We start from the raw sequence: 18,975 nt of genomic DNA, 5'->3' as shown, positions 1-18,975 counted from the left end.
TCTAGAAAGATCATATCATTTGGGTGTCCTATGCATGGCTCCATTCACTATTTTTGATTTCCCAGAGCTAAACACTTTTCTCTACCCAGAATTCCCTCATTGTTGCCTCTCTGTTAGAAGGTAAGCTTCTATCTTTTATATTTCTATTCTTAGTACTTAGCATAATGCCTGGCATTTTTGAAGTTCTTAAATGATTTTTCATTTATTCATTCAATAATAAAGGCAATCTTTGAAGTTTGGGAAAGATGTTTTAGTATTCAATGTCAAAAAACTGTAAGATAAATTGGGAGGCAGAATGGGACAGTTCAAAGCATACTGGATTTGGAATCACATTTAGCCTAGGGCTAAATGCCAGCTCTGCCATTTATTACTTGTGAGACCTTGGAAAAACTCTTTGAAAGACCTCAGTCACTTCATGCACTGTGCTCAATATCCCTTCATCCCTTCATTCAGCACATGTAATTTTTCAATGGACATCTGTAAAAATTATGAAATGAGTAGAGAAACAATACATGAAGTGAAATCTTAATTTGATCTCAATTACATACACACACACATACACACACACAGAACAGCAAAATCCTAAATTGAAAAATACAAAGATAGATGATAACTATCATAGGTTTTCTAAGTTCTTAGAAACAGCATTTTCTCACATTTATAGTATTTGAAGTCAGAGGACCATTCTTTATCAGAATTTTTTTTCTAAGAACATAGACCTCCTGCCTCACATAGTCTATATCTATGTACCAGTATCAATATAGGCATTGATATATATTGTTTTCTCCAGTAAAGATTGTAAGCACATCTAAATGCTTTTGATTGGCTGGCAAAATGCTAAGTTTTGATAAAGTTTACTCTTACTTTCTCAAGGGTAAATATAGTTATTGTAACATCCTGTTGATGTTCCAAACCATCTCTAATGAGGACAGTTAAATAAATGAACCATTAAGTATAAAATGGAAGTGCCGACATAGGTGTAGTCAACTAATTTCAGTTGATAAACTTTAATCATGATGAATATACAGCCTACATCATTAAGCTCCATTTCATCCCAGAGTAATATAAAAAGTATTACAAGGTTGTTTTCATCTTCCACTATTTGTATTCATCATAAGATAAAAGAAACTTTGACTTAAGACTTCCATTTAAATTTTGCTCCTTCATTATTTTCTATCTAGCCTAACAAATTAAGTGTAACCAAGACCCTGTATAATCTGACTCCCAATAGACCCTGTACTTAATGGACCCTACACTTCATACATACTGTATTACTATTGAACCCAACTCTTATCCTGCTACATCCTATTTCCATGCCATTGGGTTATTTTTTCATTTTTAAAATTTTAATTAAATGATCTGTACAAAACTTAACCTAATAATCAACACATTAATACTAGCTTAGTTTAGTAATATTACATTTATATTAGGTCTATAGAATCATAGATTAATTTCTAACGCAATTAAAAAAAAAATTTTTTTTCAAAGATCCTCCTCTCCTAGCCTCTCCCACATACCAAACAGAAAAAAAGAAAAACACATATATAGTATTAAAAACATTCTGTTGTTCCTTGTATCTAACTCTTCATGATCATGTATGGGGTTTTCTTGGCAAAGATACTGAAGTGTTTTGACATTTTCTTCTCTGGTAGGTTAAAGTAAACAAAAGTCATGTGACTTGTCTAGAGTCACACAACTGGTAAGTATCTTGGTCAAATTTGAACTCAGGTCTTCCTAACCCCAAGCCCAGTGTTCTAATCACTGAACCACCTCAGCTGCCTTGACATTTTGGTACAACAGGTATGATCAAACAAATCAAATTCACAAATTATCCATTACATTCTTTTCTTCCTCCCAGCTTCTTTTCCTTAATGGGCTTAGCACACTGATCGTTATCTGTTATTAAAGCACTGCCTTTTCCTTGAAATCTTTCATAACTTAGCAATTGAAACTGATTATTTCCTTTTTCAAATTTTTCTTATGACTTTCCCTTCCACTTAAAACATTTTCTCTTCTGTAATAATTACATATGTTTTCTCTACTTTGATAGAAGCTTCTTTTTTCTTTTTTAAGTTTTATTTTTAATTTATGAAATAAACAAGCATTTTATAACATAGTACAATAAAAAAGATGATTGTACAAGAACTGCAAATATACTATGCCCAACTTGATATTCTTTCAAATAAACAATGAAATTATCATGTAATTTTTAAAAAGTTTTTTCTTCCCTTCCTCCCTCCCTGCCCTAGAGATAGCTACCATTAGACACTAATAGGTATGTGTGTTTGTATATCTATATCTATCTATCTATACAAACTTGTATTTAACAATTCTTTTTCTGGATACAGATAACATCTTTTTGACATCTTTTATAATTAATTTGGACATTTATAATAAAATAATTTGTTCACTCAAAAACATTTTTAAAACAATATTGCTGTTAATATATACAATGTTCTCTTGGTTCTGCTCACTTCACTCTTCAATATTTTGTGCAAGTCTTTTCATATTTTTCTAAGATCAATACAATTATATACCACAACTTGTTCAACCATTGAAGTCATTGCAAGTTTCTTGAAGGCAGAATCTATGTCATATCTATCTTTGTATCCACAAATGTAGCAACATGTTTCTATTTTTCTGTTCTCTTAGATTTCTAGTTTCTTTCAAGGCTTAGCAACCAGTCTTTTAATAAGCCTTTATTAAGAATTTACTATGTGCCAGACACTGTACTAAGTGCTAGGGATACAAAGAAAAGCAAAAGACAGTCCCTGCTCTCAAGAAACTCACAATATAATTGGGGAGATAACATACAATTATGTACAAACAAGTTATGTACAGGATAAATTAGAAATAATTAATTGAAGGAAGATACTAGAAGGATCAGAAAAGGCTTCCAGTAGAAAATGGTATTTTAGCTGAAACTTCAAGAAAGTCAAGGAAACCAGGAGGCATGGTCAAAAGGGAGAGAATGCCAAACCAGGGAGACAGCCAGTGAAAGTGCTCAGAGTTGAGAGATAGAATATCTCACTTGAGGAAGAGCAAAAAAGCCAATGCCATTGGATCAAAGAGTACAAGGAGAATATAAAGTGTTAAAAGACTAAAAGGATTTGGTGAAAGAGGGGAATAGATTATGAAGGGTTTTGAATACCAGAAGATTTACATGGAAGTGAAAGGAACCCACTTAAGTTTATTAAGTAGGGGACATATATGTGTCCCCTCTTATAGGAAACATGGCTTGATTTCCTAGTTATCAATATTCTCCCCTTCACTAAACTATTATTAATATAGTTATCTTTTTAAATTTGTATCTCTCTCATGGTTAGTGAAAGTACTCCACTTCTGTTAGAATTCTTTGGAATTGATAGAGACAATAATTATTTAATTTAGCACGGTACTTAACAGTTCTCTAGTTCACTAATGAACTTAGTACTTATTAGGGTTCACACCTTTCACACTTTTAAGAGAGCATATATAAGCTAAGAGCCTTAACCAGGATGTAGTTCAGGAGATTCACAAGTCAGAGAATTCAGTCAGGCAGAACGGAGGAAGACAGAGAAGTGGTGGCAGGCTGTCCTGTGGAGAACACTGAAAGCAAGATCCGGAAGGCCTCCAGAAAAGCTAGCTAAGCCCCAAGTGAAGGAAAGAGAAAATAAAGGATTTGGACTTTAACTCCTGGCTGCATTTGAGGTGATTATTATACTGAACTGAAAGGAAGACTGCCTCCAGAAGCCCCCCAAGAAACTTGCTCCCAGAGAATTTTATATTTTAGAAAAGAGAATATTACACACTTCCAATAGAATAATACCTTTTTTAGGGAAGAAAATGACTGATGTTTTGAATTGTAAAACCAGTGCCTTGCACATAATGGGAATTTAAATTCCTGTTGGACTAGATTGGACATTAGTAAATGATCTATAGAGTGAGTTCTGGCCCTCCCAACTTTGAATTGATATTTCAAATTCTGTTTCTCCCCTATCCCTATTAAGGCTGCTTTTCCTGTGTCTTGTCCAGGCTAAAAACATTACTATTTATGACTCTTACTAGTGTTCCCACCATGTTCCTTTCTTCCCTTCAGTGGAGGAAAACATCACTTCAGGTATCCAGTGCTCTTATGTTCTCTTTCCAACAATTAAATCCATTCTAATAAATTAAAGTGCTTACTATATGTCTAGCTTTGGGGATACAAATACAAAATAAAAGTCTCTCCATCCAAGGAGTTAATATTCTAATCATGAAATTAAATCATAAACAGAAAAATATATACATGTATGCATTTGTATATTATTATTTGAGCAGATTAAAAAAAAAACAACTTTTATCCATACCTCTTCTCAGATCCTTTTTCAAAGCTATAGCATAAGTGATTAATACCTCTCAGAGTTAATTTTGTGACTAAACTGTATCAAACTATTAAGTTTTAAATTGCTAAGAGTGAAGACTGAGATCTAATAGACAGATAGAGTGTATAGGGCATTTAGAGAGGATTAACACCTCTGGTGGGAGGACTTACTAAGTCCTTTTCAGGGCTGCTCACCCATTTTTGGAGTCCACTTGATTCATCGAATTCTCAATTGATTCCAGAAGTCATAGCTTATGAAATGACCCACTCCAATAAATCATCTCAGCAGATGGGCTAAACTAAGTTGAGGGTAAGAGATAGGCTTCAAATCCATCAGGGGATTCTGGAGCTCGGGGTAGGTTTCTACCCCTAAGTATATGAAGTATTCTTCAGTACAATGAGTGGATAAAACAATTTGTTGCAAAAGCTACAAAGGCATCTAAAGCAGATTCTGTGGAGTGCTTAGAGTTTGGTCAGACATCAAAGATGTCAAGGTCATCCACGGTGTCCTGGCCCATCACCAGTCATCCTGATTTTTGTCTTGTCACTAAACTTTGATGATACTAGAAGACAAAATGAGGCTGATGATGGTGCAATTTTGCATCACTTGAATCCAATTTACACATGTCAAAACATCAGCATGTGATTCATTGGCCATCTTAAAAAAAAAAAAAAAAAGGATGAACAATAAGAGATTCTACAGCACCCTAAAAAAGGTACTTGAATAGACTTCAGAGAATCTGTGAACCTATATGGGGGAAAAATACCTCTTTGTCTTTCATTAACCCCTAAATAAAATTTAACGCATGCATATACACACACACACACACACACACACACACCACAATTGATTTAATGGAATTTTTGGCATCAGTCACTGAATAGTTAAAAGAAAAAATTATTTTAAGGCTGAAGGGGGGGATTTGACAGAATTTCATTGGCATCTCTGAAATCATAACCTTAAGTATTTGCCTATACTTCCTTTGAATAAGAACTAGGACAAGATGGAAAACCAAATCTTAGACCAGATCAATATAAACATGTAGGTTAAAAAATAAATTTCATTCTATTCCAAAAACTAAGCCATCATAGTTAGGAATAATAAGAATTGTATAGGGGTCATTACAAAGGAATTAGATTTAGAGGAGATGGTTAAAATAATAGAAAAGAATTATTATAAATGGGAATAAAATTTTCAAGTTGTCATGTGAGATCAGATGCAAGAAAATATTCAGGAAAAGTGAATATTTGAAGTATATCCTTGACTCCCAAGTTATTTAAATAGCATCAGTATTTATTCTTCTACAACTCTCTTTCTTGTTAATCAAAATAAATTCCCCTATGCCACACTTAGCTAGCCCTCTGATACCCCTATTAATTAAAGGAAATCATCCTTGAAACCACTGTCCATGATAAACAGCAGGTAAATTCCTACCAATATCTTTCTTTATTCCCTATAGTGTGTCAATGTATTCTTTTTTTTTTCCTCCTGTTATCTCCTGACCTGTTTTATTCTAACGACTTCTAAACCAGTCTGTTAATAAGATCTAGGAAATTATTCACTTAACATTTCCCTTTTTGAAACCTCAGGCTACCAAGAAAGATTAAAGAAAGCACCACTGTTTCTGATTTTAAAAAATTAGCCTGAAACTTGCTTTGAAGCAGAGGTTTTTCCTCTCCTTGTTTAAATTCTTCACCTAATGAGATCTTTCTTTTCTGCAAAGGAATATAAATGGGGAAGGGACATGGAGAGGTCATCTGATTTATTCTCTAGCACCAGCAGGTACAACACATGAACCATCCCAGAAAGATTGTTCTCCACATATTTTTAATATAAAGTTAAAGAGAAAAAAATTCTATAGCTTCTGTCAAATACCATACAGTGTTGGTTTTGTCTCTAGGGTTACAAAATATCTTTGGTAATGAGAAAAATAGAAGTTCAAGGAGGCAAAACAGAAAAAAAAAAAAATACTGACGAGTCAGAAGACTCAGATTCGAGTTTCACATCTTAAGTTTTTGGCCTGTGGGAATGTGAGTCACCCACTAGTCTGGTGCTCAGTTTTCTTAGCTGTGAAATGAGGGGATGTAGTAGACACTATATAACCTCTGAGATCATGGCTATTGCAATGGATAGAACCAGGAGTTGGAGTCAGGAAAACTTTAGTTTAAGCCCAACCTCAGTTAGTTACTAGTTGTGTGACTCTGGGCAAGTTATTTAACTTCTATCTGCCTCTTTTTCCTCATTTGTAAAATGGGGGTAATAGTGACAACAACCCCCAAAGGTTTTTGTTAGGATCAAATAAGATAATATTTGTGAAGTACTTGTAAACTTTAAATCCCTATGTAAATATTGTTAAATCCCTATGTTAAATATTATCATTATGATTAGATTGCTAGAATAAGGAAGGGAAATGAGAAGAGGGAAGGTAAAAATGATGGCTAAAGTTCAAATGGAATAGTATAAAATAATGAGTGGGTCAAAAGACAAATCACTGAAACAATAATTTTAAGGAAAATAATAATAGTAATGAGACAATATACCAAAATTTGGGGGGTAGACCTAAAGCCTTCCTCAATGGAAAAATTATATATCTGAAATTCATTAGTAAAAATAAATGAGACCATTGAATTAAATATACATTTTTTAAAATGAGAAAATATATAGACTCAAAATATGTATGAAAGAGCAAATTTTGAAAATTGGAGTTTGGGTAAATAGGAAGCAAACAAACAAACAACAACAACAACAAACTGAAAACAAAAAATGATAACTGAAAATAATCAAAATTAAATGATGGTTCTTTGAAAATGTTAATAATATTGATAAATATTTTTAGTTCACCTGATTAAAAATAAGAGAGAATAAAATCTAATTAATAAAACCAAAAAGATATTTTTAAATGATCTTTATTCACTACACAATTATGTGTTAAAAGAAAAAAAAGGTTAATTTTATAGAAAAAGGATAATTGATAGAATAATAATTCTTTTTTAAAATTTTCTTTTCTGGGAGCAACTTGCTAGTGGCTAATTCTGACCAGCAGAAATAGATCCCTTCATATGAAAGGATAATAAGATACAAGTAGACTGAGAGGCAGTTGCATTCTCTGACCTTTCTCCTCTAACCTCTTGCCTCCCATTTATTTCATTCCCAATTTACAAGCAACATCTGGTTTAGTCAAGGCTGATTTGCAATTCCTTCAAGTATGTTATGATTCACAGCTGTAGGGGCTTTCAGAGAACCAACCTGTCCTTTAATGGTACAATCCCCTTTAATCCTTTTACAAGCTTTCTGGGTTTCGCATTTAGGCATGGTCCTTAACAATTTTCAGTTAAAAAAAAAATATACCGAAGTTAAGAGAACACTATATAGAGAACTTAATCAATCCATTTATGAAAGGGGAATTGGGGATGGGAAAGGATTCAAGACCAAGATGGCAGAAAAAAGCTAGGAAGTTGCCTAAACTCTTCCATTTCCCTCAAAAAAAAAAAAAAAAAAGTTAAATCAAGCTTCTGAATGGATTCTGGAGTTACAGAATCTACAATAAGACAGGGTGAAACAATTTTCCAGCTTTATATAACTGAGAAGAACTTCAGGAAAGGTCTGTCAGACTTGGGTAAAAAGTAAGTACAGCTGAGCACAGACTGCATGCCAGCATGAGACTCTTAGTCACAGCATATTTCAACAATCTAGCTCAGTAGGCCAGTGGCACAGCATGCCAGCTGTAAGGCCTCCATCACCAGCACAGAAGGCAACTTTACCAGCCCTGGAAACCAGGGACAACAAGCATGATTATGTTGAGCTATCTCAGTACAAGAAACTCGAAGAAATGCTCCCTGTCCCCCAGAAGCACAGCTCAACTTTAAAAGACATGAAATAGACCCAAAAAATGAGCAAAAAAAAATTTGACCATAGAAAGCTACTGTGATAACAAGGAAGATGAAAACACAAACTTGGAAAAAGACAACATTGTTAAAATGTCTACATGAAAATCCTTAAAGGCAAATGTGATTTGGTCTCAAACACAAAAAAACTTTTTGGAAAAAACTCAAAAATGATTTTAAAAGACAAATAAGAGAGACAGAAGAAAAACTGGCAAGAGAAATGAAAAATTTACAAGAAAAAGCCAACAGAAAAAGGAAAGACAAAAAATTGATTAAAGAAAATAATTCCTTTAAAAAATAGCAATTGACAAAATGGCTGAAAAATGCACTGAAGAAAATAATTCTTTAAAAGTAAACCAAAATGGGACAGCTAGGTGGCACAGTGAAGTCAGCCCTGAAGTCAGGAGGACCTGGGTTCAAATCTGGCCTCAGACACTTAATACTTCCTAGCTGGGTGACCCTAGGCAAGTCACTTAACCCCAATTGCCTCAGGGGGAAAAAAAAAAAAGTAAACCAAATGGAAAAGGAAGTATAAAAGCTAACTGAAAAAAATAATTCCTTAAAAATTACAATCAAACAAGTAGAAACTAATGATTCCATGCAACATCAAGAATCATCAAAATATGTCAAAATATATAAAATATTTCACTGGAAAAACAAGTGATCTAGAAAAAATCCAGGGGAGATAATATAAGAAATTATTAGACTACCTGAAAGTCATGATAAAAACAAATAAATAAAAGAGCCTGGACAGCATCTTTCAAAAATTTACCAAGGAAAATTGCCTTGATATCTTAAAAGCAGAGGATAAAATAGTAATTGAAAAAATCCATTAATCACCTCCTGAAAGAAATCCCAGAATTAAAATTCTAAGTCATATTGCAGCCAAATTCAATAATTATCAAGTCAAGGAGAAAATACTGCAAGCGGCCAGAAAGAAAGAATTCAAATATCATGGAGCCGTTGCAGGATTACATAGGATTTAGCAGCTTCTACATCAAAATATTAGAGGGCTAGGAATATGATATTCTGAAAAGCAAAGGGGTTTGAATTACAGCCAAAAATCACCTATCCATAAAACCTAAGTATAGTCTTTCAGGAGAAAAGATGGATGAAAATAGAGAACTTTTAATCACTTCTGATGAAAAAGACCAAATTGAACAGAATTCGGTCTTCCATACTCAAAAGAATTATAAAGAGGTTAAACTGTTTAAATGGGAATATAATTGTAATTATTGAGAACTGTATCTTTATTAGGGCAGTGAGAAGGACTATACATAGATGATCAGAGTATAAGGCAACTTTGGTGTGATGATATTAAAAAAATTAAGGTCTAGGAAAAAAATATTGTACTAGTAGTAGAAGAAATGAAAAGCAAAATACAGTAAATTATACCACAAAAAGAGGTGCAAAAGACTTATTGCAATACAGGAAAAGAAGGGAGAAAGTCATCATTGCTTGAATCTTGCTCTCGTTGTATTTGGTTCAAAAAGAAAATAACATACACATTCAATTGAGTATAGAAATTTATCTTATTTTATAGCAAAGTAGGGGAATGAGAGGGCTGATGGAAGAGAGAGAAGATTGAGGAAGGCATTGGTCAGAAGCAAAACACTAGTGATGAAAGACAAGATGAAAGAAAAGAGAAAACTATAAATAGGGAAAATTAGGACAGAGGGAAATACACAAATAGTCACCATAACTATGAATGTAAATGGAATGAACTCTACCATTAAACAGAAGTAAATAGCAGAGTGGATTTAAAACCAAAATTCTACAATATGTTTTTTACTAGAAACACATTTGAAATAGAGAGATATGCACAGAATAAAGGAAAAAGGCCAGAGCAGAATATATTACACTTCAATTGAAGTTTACAAAAAAAAAAAGAAAAAATCCTGATCTCAAACAAAGCAAAAGCAAAAATAGATCTAATTAAAAGAGATAAGGAAGAAATTCTTATCTTTTTAAAAGATACCAAAGACAATACAACAATATCAATACTAAACATAGATACACCGAGTGGTATTGCATCCACATTCTTAGAGGAGAAATTGAGTTACAGGAAGAAATAAACACCAAAACTATACTAGGGAGGGACCTCAATCTCACCATCTCATAGCTAAATAAATCCAACCACAAAATAAACAAGAAAAAAATTAGGGAGGTAAATAGAATTTTAGAAAAGTTACATATGATAAATCTCCAAAGAAAACTGAATGGCTTCTAGTCATATAAAAAGGTGCTCTAAATCACTGTTGATTAGAGAAATGCAAATTAAGACAATTCTGAGATACACTCAGATTGGCTAAGATGACAGGGAAAGATAATGATGAATGTTGGCGGGGATGTGAGAAAACTGGGACACTGATACATTGTTGGTGGAACTGTGAATACATCCAGCCATTCTGGAGAGTGATTTGGAACTATGCTTAAAAAGTTATCAAACTGTGCATACCCTTTGATCCAGCAGTGTTACTACTGGGCTTATATCCCAAAGAGATCTTAAAGGAAGGAAAGGAACCCACATGTGCAAAAATGTTTGTGGCAGCCTTCTTTGTAGTGGCAAGAAACTGGAAACTGAGTGGATGCCCATCAATTGGAGAATGGCTGAATAAATTATGGTATATGAATGTTATGGAATATTATTATATAAGAAATGATCAGGAGGATGATTTTTTAGAGAGGCCTGGAAAGAGGTCATGAACTAATGCTAAGGGAAATGAACAGAACTAGGAGATCATTGTACACAACAATAAGATTTTTACGATGATTAATTCTGATGGACATGACTAACAATGAGATGATTGAAGCCAGTTCCAATGATTTTCATCACAAAATCTACACCCAGAGAGAGGACTGTGAGAAGTGAATGTGGATCACAACATAGCATTTTCATTCTTTTTGTTGTTGTTTGCTTGTATTTTGTTTTCTTTCCCTTTTTTCTTTTTTGATTTGATTTTTCTTGTGCAAATAATTGTATAAATATGTATACATATATTGGATTTAACATGTATTTTTAACATGATTTTTAAAAAAAAGAAAATTGAACAGGGATGGAAAGGAATATTCTTTTTCTCAGCAATTCATGGCACCTACACAAAAATTGACCATCTATTAGGGCATAAAAATCTCACAATCAAATATGGAAAGGCAGAAATTTTAAATGCATTCTTTGAAGATCATGATACTATAAAAATTACATGCAATGAAGAGGCATTGAAAGTTAGACTAAAAACTAATTGGAAGCTAATTTAATTCTAAGGAATGAGTATGTCAAACAATAAATAATAGAAATGATGATTTGATCAAAGAGAATAACAATAATATGACAACATACTAAAACTTATGGGATAAAGCGAAAGCATTTCTTTAAAAAAAAATTTTAATATCTAAATGCTTAAATGAATAAATATAGAAAAAGATCAATGAACTGAGCATGCAATTAAAAAATTTGGAAAAATAACAAATTAAAAATACCCAATTAAATTTCAAATTAGAACTTCAGAAAACAAAAGGAGAGGTCAATAAAATTGAAAGCAAAAAAACTATTTAACTAATAAAACCAAGAGCTAGTTTTATGGGGGGAAACAATAAAATTGATAAATTAATTTGATAAAAATTGATTTTTAAAATTATAAAATTTGATTTTAGAGAAGAAAGAAGAAAACCAAATTACAAGTATAAAAAATGAAAAGGGTAAATTTACCACCAATGGAGAGAAAGTTAAAACAATAATCAAGAGCTGTTTTGCCCAATTGTATGCCAATAAACCTGACATTCTAACTGAAATGGATAAATATTTACAAAATATAAATTGCCCAGATTAACAGAAGTAGGAATAAGATACTTAAATAACTGTATTTTGGAAAGAACTTGAACAAGCCATCAATTAACTCTCTAAAAAAAAGACTCCACATTCAGATGGATTGACAAATGAATTCTAATAAACATTTAAAGAACAATTAATTCCAATACTATATAAACTATTCAGAAAAACAGACAAAGAAAGAGCCTTACCAAATTCTTTTTATGACACAGATATGGTGCTGATCCCTAAACTAGGAAGACTCAAAACAAAGAAAATTACAAATGAATATCCTTAATGACTACTGATGCAAAAATCTTAAATAAAATATTAGTTTACAGCAATTTATCTTCAGAATATATACTATGACCAGGTAGGATTTATGTTAAGAACTCTGGGCTGGTTTATATCACCATAATTGACCATATCAATAATAAAATATCACAAATTATATCATTATCTTAACATATACAGAAAAAGCCTTTGATAAAAATGCAATATCCAGTTGTATTTAAAAACGCTAGAGAGCATAGAAAATTTCTTTAAAATGATAAGTAGTATCTACCTAAAACTACAAGCAACTATTATGTATAATGAGGATAAACAAAAAGCTTTTCCAATAAGATCAGGATAAAACAAGAGTATCTCTTATCATCACTATCATTCATTATAGCACTAGAAATGTTAGTTTCAGCTATCATAGAAACAAAAGAAATTGAAGGAATTGAAATAAGCAATGAGGAAACAAAACTATCATCACTCTTTACAGATGATGTGACAGTATACTTAGAGAACCAACTAAAAAACTATTTAAATAATTAGCATATTTAACAAAGTTGCAGGATATAAAATAAACCCATGTAAATTATCAGCTATTCTATGTGCTGCTAACAAAGCCCAGCAGCAAGAAATAGAAAAAGAAATTCCATTTAAAATAATTGTAGACTACAGAATATATATATATAATGTAAAAATATATTATAAATTAAATTATAAGTATATTATAAATATATATTACAAAATATATATAATATTTAGGCGTCTACTTGTCAAGACAAAAGAAACAAAACATTTTTCATGCAAATAAAATTATATCTAAATAATTGGCAAAGTATCAATTGCTTGTAGTTAGGTCAAACTAATATAATTAAAATGACAATTCTATCAAATCAATTTAATTATTTAATAACATATCAATCAAACTACCAAAAAAATTTATTTTGTAAAACTAGAAAATATAAAAGTTAAGAATGTCAAGGAAAGTCATGGTGGGGAAGGGGCATGAAAAAGGAGGTGGCCTAGCCAAACCAGATCTAAAACTTTATTATAAAGCAGCAGTCATCAAAACTATTTGATACTGGTTAAGAAATAGAGTAGTGAGTGGATCAGTGAAATAGTTAGGTACTCATGACTCAATAGTCAATCGCTATAGTAATCTAATGTTTGATAAACTCAAAAACCCTAACTTTTGAAATAAAAACTCACTACATAAGCAATCATATTAAAAACAAAAAAAAATCCCAAAATATATTATTTTTTCAACAGATAAAGGAACTCACTTATAGTAAAATTCCTTATATGCATTTTTTAATTTGAAAAGTAACCATTTTTTTAAAAAAGCTACCTTGAAATTATTATTACATGGAAATCACTAGAAGCTTTCCTAATAAATATAGAGTAAATGAAGTTTGCCCTTTCACTCTCCCCCTTTATTTGACATAGTTCTAGAAATGGTAAAAATAGTAATGAGACAAAATAAAGAAACAAAAGCATAAGGATAGATAATGAAGAGGCAAAAACTACCTGTGAGTTGTTGGCATGTTGGTTTACTTTAAAAATCCTAATGAATCAACAAATAGACTGAAATAATCAATCAGTACCTTTTACAAAGTAACAGGATATAAAACAAATGGCATTTCTACAGAGCAATAATAAAATCCAGGAAGAAAAAAATTGGAAGAAAATCTTATTCAAAATAACTCTGAAATAATATAAAATACCTTGAAGCTAATCTACCAAACCACACTAAAGATTTCTGTGGCTACAATTGTAAAATATTACTTAAAGAAATAAAAAAGAGCAAAAAAAAAGAAAGAAAGAAATTTAAGGAATATTAAGTTCTTATTTCTGGGTCATGCCATTATAACAAAAATAAGAATTTTTAAATAATTTTTAGATCTACTAATATATATATAAAATATTAACGGAATGTTTAAAAAACTAGACAAAATGATAACACAATTCATATGCAGGAACAAAATATCTGAAGGAAAATAATAGGGGAAAATGTAGGCCTGAAAGAGGTATATCACTTTTGAACCCAAATTAAACTATAAACCATTAATCATCAAAACTATTTGATGGTGCTTTTTTTTTTAATAGAAAAGTAGATTAGTGGAATAGACTATATGAGGATGACTAAAGAATAATAATAGAAAGTGTTTATATTGTACTTTAAGGTTTTCAGAGTGTTTTACAAATATTATCTCATTTTATCTTCTCCATCTTGTGAGATAGATGATGTTATTATTCCCATTTAATAGAGGAAGAAACTAAAATAACTTAAGTGACTTACACAATCACTAGTTAGCAATTTTTTGAGGCCAAATTCTTATTAAGGTTTTCCTAACTCCAAGAGTAGAATTTCATGTACTGCTCCACTTAGTTTTTATTCTTAATATCTCAGAGTTCTATAATGCCAAAAATATAAATTACTTGAGGAAAACTTCCCATTTGACAAGAAATACTAGGGAATTTGGAGAGTAGTGTAGGAAAAATAGTTCAAAATTGACTTGTGACTAGAATATTATTTATAACACAAAAAAACTAGAAGAAAATCAGATTAGATACCTCTAACATATATATACTAGAGGCAAAACTCAACCAAACAAAAGAGAAGCATCCATGAGGTAATATAGATAATTTAGATTATATGAAATCAAATATTTTTATATAAACAAGATTAATACATTTTGAATAAAAAGGAAGGTAATACACAGTAAATTAAGTCTTTGCATCAGATATTTGTCATAAGGGTGTGATATGTAAGATATATAAGGAACTAACACAAATATATAACCATTTCCTAAGAGAAAAAAAGTGAAAGGACATGAACAAACAACTCTTTAAGGAATTTCAAACAATACCCAACCATTTGGAAGATTGTTCAAAATCACTAATAATTATAGAAATACAAATTAAAACAATGCTAAGGTTTTACCTCACAGCTGGCTAATTGGCAGAGAACTAAAAATGGAAACAGTCAATGGTGTCATACATTGAGTGATAGTGGAAAGACAGGTCTACTAAAATATTGCTGGGGATCTATAGGTTGGAAAGTAATTTGAAATTAAGCTAAGAAAGTGACCAAAATAACCATATTCTTCAATCTAGAGAGATCCTGTTTCCAGAGATATATCCACAAAATATTAATGATAAAGTGAAAGGTCCCATATATATCAACATGTGACAAAATTCTTACAATAGAAAAATGGGAATAGTCAGTAGTTATCAACTGGAGAAGCACTAAATGAATATTGGTACAAAGATATAATGACATATCATGTTAGTAAGAAATGATGAATAAAAAGATGAAGGAGAATGTGCATGAAACTGATGTAATATGAAGGAAGCACAACTGAAAGAATAATATATACAATGGCTACAACAACTTAAGTGGGAAAAGCAACAACAAAACAACTAAAACTAGATGTGAAATTATCATGACCAAGTTTGGCCTCAAACAAGATATATGAGAATGCACCTCCCTCCCTTACTTGCAGAAGTAAAGAAGATGCATATGATATTGGATTTAATTGATATGTGGATTAGTCTTACTGATTTTTATATCTTATTCTTTGTTAGAAAGAATAGATCTGCACAAGGCTGTGAAGAGGAATATGTTGTAAAAATAGTAAAAATCAGATGTTGTAAAAATCAGTTTTTAAAAGCAAATGTATAATATGAATCACAATCCAAACTGCTTCATAAATATGATTTTTGTCAATATCTTCTATAAATACCTCATTTGTCTTATGCCCAGGATACAGGAATAATAAATGAATATATGTGTACATATATATACTAGATATAAAATAGGCATAAAATGAAACGTAGAAAAATAACAATAAAGAATATATTAAGAGAAGAAAAAAATATCAAGTTAGTACAAATAATATCTATAGAGCAGAGAGAGAATTAATTAATGAAGTTTTTTTTTAAGGAGCTGAGATGATATATATATACAATGGGAGAAAGGAGTAAGATCATAGGATAATAGATTTAGACTACAATATCCTTTCCAAACTATCAATCAAGGCAATCAATATTACAAATGAGGAACCTGCTACCCAGAGAGTTTAAGGTGATTTGCCTAAAGAGAAATGGTAGTCAGGGGTAGAGCTTGACCTCAGGTCCTAACTAAAAATGCACTTTATATTTGTTAATTCATTGATTCTACTAGGTAGGAACTATTATTATTCCTATTCTATAGGTATATAAGCTGAGGCAAAGGGATGTTAAATGACTTGCTCAGAAGCATACAAGTAATAAATGGCTGGGGTTGGGTTTGAATTCTGGTCTTCCTAACTCCATTGCTCTATCCTCTGGGTCACAATTACCTTTATATTTTGTGACTGTTGTTCAGTTGTGTACAATTCTTTGTGACCCCAGTGGGTTTGTCTATGAGCTTTTCTTAGCAAAGATACTTGAGTGGTTTTCCATTTCCTTCTCCAGTGTGTCCCCATTTTACATACAAGGAACTGAGGCAAATAAACATTAAATAACTTGTCCAGGAATACACAGCTGGTAAGTGTCTGAACTGGATTTGAACTCAGATCTTTCTGACTCCAAGCCCAGTGATCTGTCCACTATAGTACTTAGCTGTCCCTTTTATAACTATCTTTAAAACATAAATATTAAAAAAAATACTTTTACAATTTATTAAGTGCTTTATATGCATTTTCTCATCTGAGTCTCATAACACTCCTGTGAGACAGGCAATGCAATCATTATGAGCAAATAGAGAGCTGAAAAGTTAACTCTACTATTCTTTCCTCTATATCACATTATCACCACTATCTCCCAAGCAATAGTCCACACAGGAGAGAGTTCGTTTTTTAAAAGAATGCACTATTTCTAAGAAAAGAATGCACTATTTAAAAAAAAAAAAAAAGATAATATGTGTGTGTGTGAGGATGTCTGTGTGTGTATGTAAGTTCAGGAAGGGCAAATGAAGTTGCACATATTAATTCAATAAAGAATAATTAAATCACACTTAGGTCAGAGCATGTCCTTAAGTTTTCAAAACTGATGTCATAGCAATCACCATACCCTCCCACATTCTACCTGCCTAGACACCACTGTCAAAGCCTGAAAACTGGGCTGAGCTACTTGTATTCTTAGAAGGGAAAGTTAACATTTCTCAGGCTTTGTATCTGAACCAATCAGATAATAAATGTAACTGCAATTATCTGTGTAGCTTGACTCATTCTGGAAATGGATTCCTTTCCCTCTCAATCATAGTACCTCTTACCTTAATTTTTCTGCTTTGCATAGACATCTTGAAAGATGAGATGCTAATAGAACAGAGAGTGAAAAAAGATTTATTTTCTCTATGAGGCTTTTTAAAATTGTGGCATATTATGAAAGGCATTTTCTGTGTGTATTGAAATAGCAGATTCCCAGTTTGATTGTACCACCAACAAACAATTATTTCCAAGGATAGGTCCAGGAAGGATCAAGGAATATCGACGGTGTATTTTAAATTTGGTTATGTCATCCAAGTATGATGATAATTGACCAACATGACCATTTTGTCTAGAAAGGTAATATATACATTTTACATGAGTAAATGCACCAAGGCTGTCCATTCCCCTCCTACAACCCTACACAAATGGCAAATATTCAGTTTTTCCTCGTGTCCATGACTTGCCATTAGTGTAAGTAATTAACTAACTAGTTAGACTCTAATCTGCTTAATGTGACTGAAGCAAATCTATAACTATACCCAGATTGAAAAAATTACCCAAGCAATTTCTAAGAAAAGGATCTCCACTCTAATCAATGACAACTTACTTATTTTCCCTGGATAGTGTTCTATTTTTCCAAATACACATAAATATAGTTTCCAACATTCATTTTTATAAGAGTTTTTTCCAAATTTTTCTCCCTCTTTCTTTTATCTCCCCCCCATTCAAGACAACAAGCAATCTGATATAGGTTAAACACATACAGTCCTTTTAAACAGCTCCATATTTGTCATGTTGTACAAGAAAAATCAGACCAAAAGGGAAAAAAACGAAAAAGCAAACAAAGGTGAAAATTCTTTGTTTCTATCTATATTCAGTCTTCATTTTTTTTTCTCTCTCTCTCTCTCACTCTCTCTCTGTCTCTTTCTGTCTCTCTCTGTGTCTCTCTCTCTGTCTCTGTGTGTGTGTGTGTCTCTCTCTGTCTGTCTCTGTCTCTCTGTCTCTCTTTTTGTGTGTCTCTCTCTGTTTCTGTCTCTCTGTCTCTGTCTCTCTGTCTCTCTGTATCTCTGTCTCTCTTCTCTCTCTCTCTCTCTGCAGATAGCATTTTAATGGCATCTTTTGTCTTTGCAAAATACACACACACACACACACACACACACACACATATTAACATTAGCTAGGGTTTATATAGGACTTTAAGGTTTGCAGAGTATTTTACAAATATTACCTAATTTTATTATAACAACAACTCTGGGAGGCAAGTCCTACTTGTACAGGGTCTGAACTTTTTCACTTGTTAAGGGCCACTGTTCTACCCACACTGATGTATCAGTTTTCCATTGAATAGAAACAGGTGAGAGTGCAGACAGCCTTCAACAGCAGCCCTGCCTAAAAAACCTAGGTACTCATTTTTAATCTTAATTCTTGTAAAACGTCTCTTCCCCACAGATTGATAGGGATTTTTTCAATTA

The 18,975-nt window shown here is 31.9% G+C and overlaps 1 pseudogene; it reads right to left on the bottom strand.

Annotated features, from left to right (window-relative positions):
• LOC111720264 overlaps positions 1-18,975 on the bottom strand; it is a 178,734-nt pseudogene that overhangs the window by 146,394 nt on the left and 13,365 nt on the right.

The sequence above is a fragment of the Sarcophilus harrisii genome, chromosome 3 (assembly GCF_902635505.1).
Source record: "Sarcophilus harrisii chromosome 3, mSarHar1.11, whole genome shotgun sequence".
Taxonomy (NCBI): Eukaryota; Metazoa; Chordata; class Mammalia; order Dasyuromorphia; family Dasyuridae; genus Sarcophilus; species Sarcophilus harrisii.
Note: the sequence above shows the minus strand (reverse complement) of the source record. Positions and strands in the feature narration are given on the sequence as shown.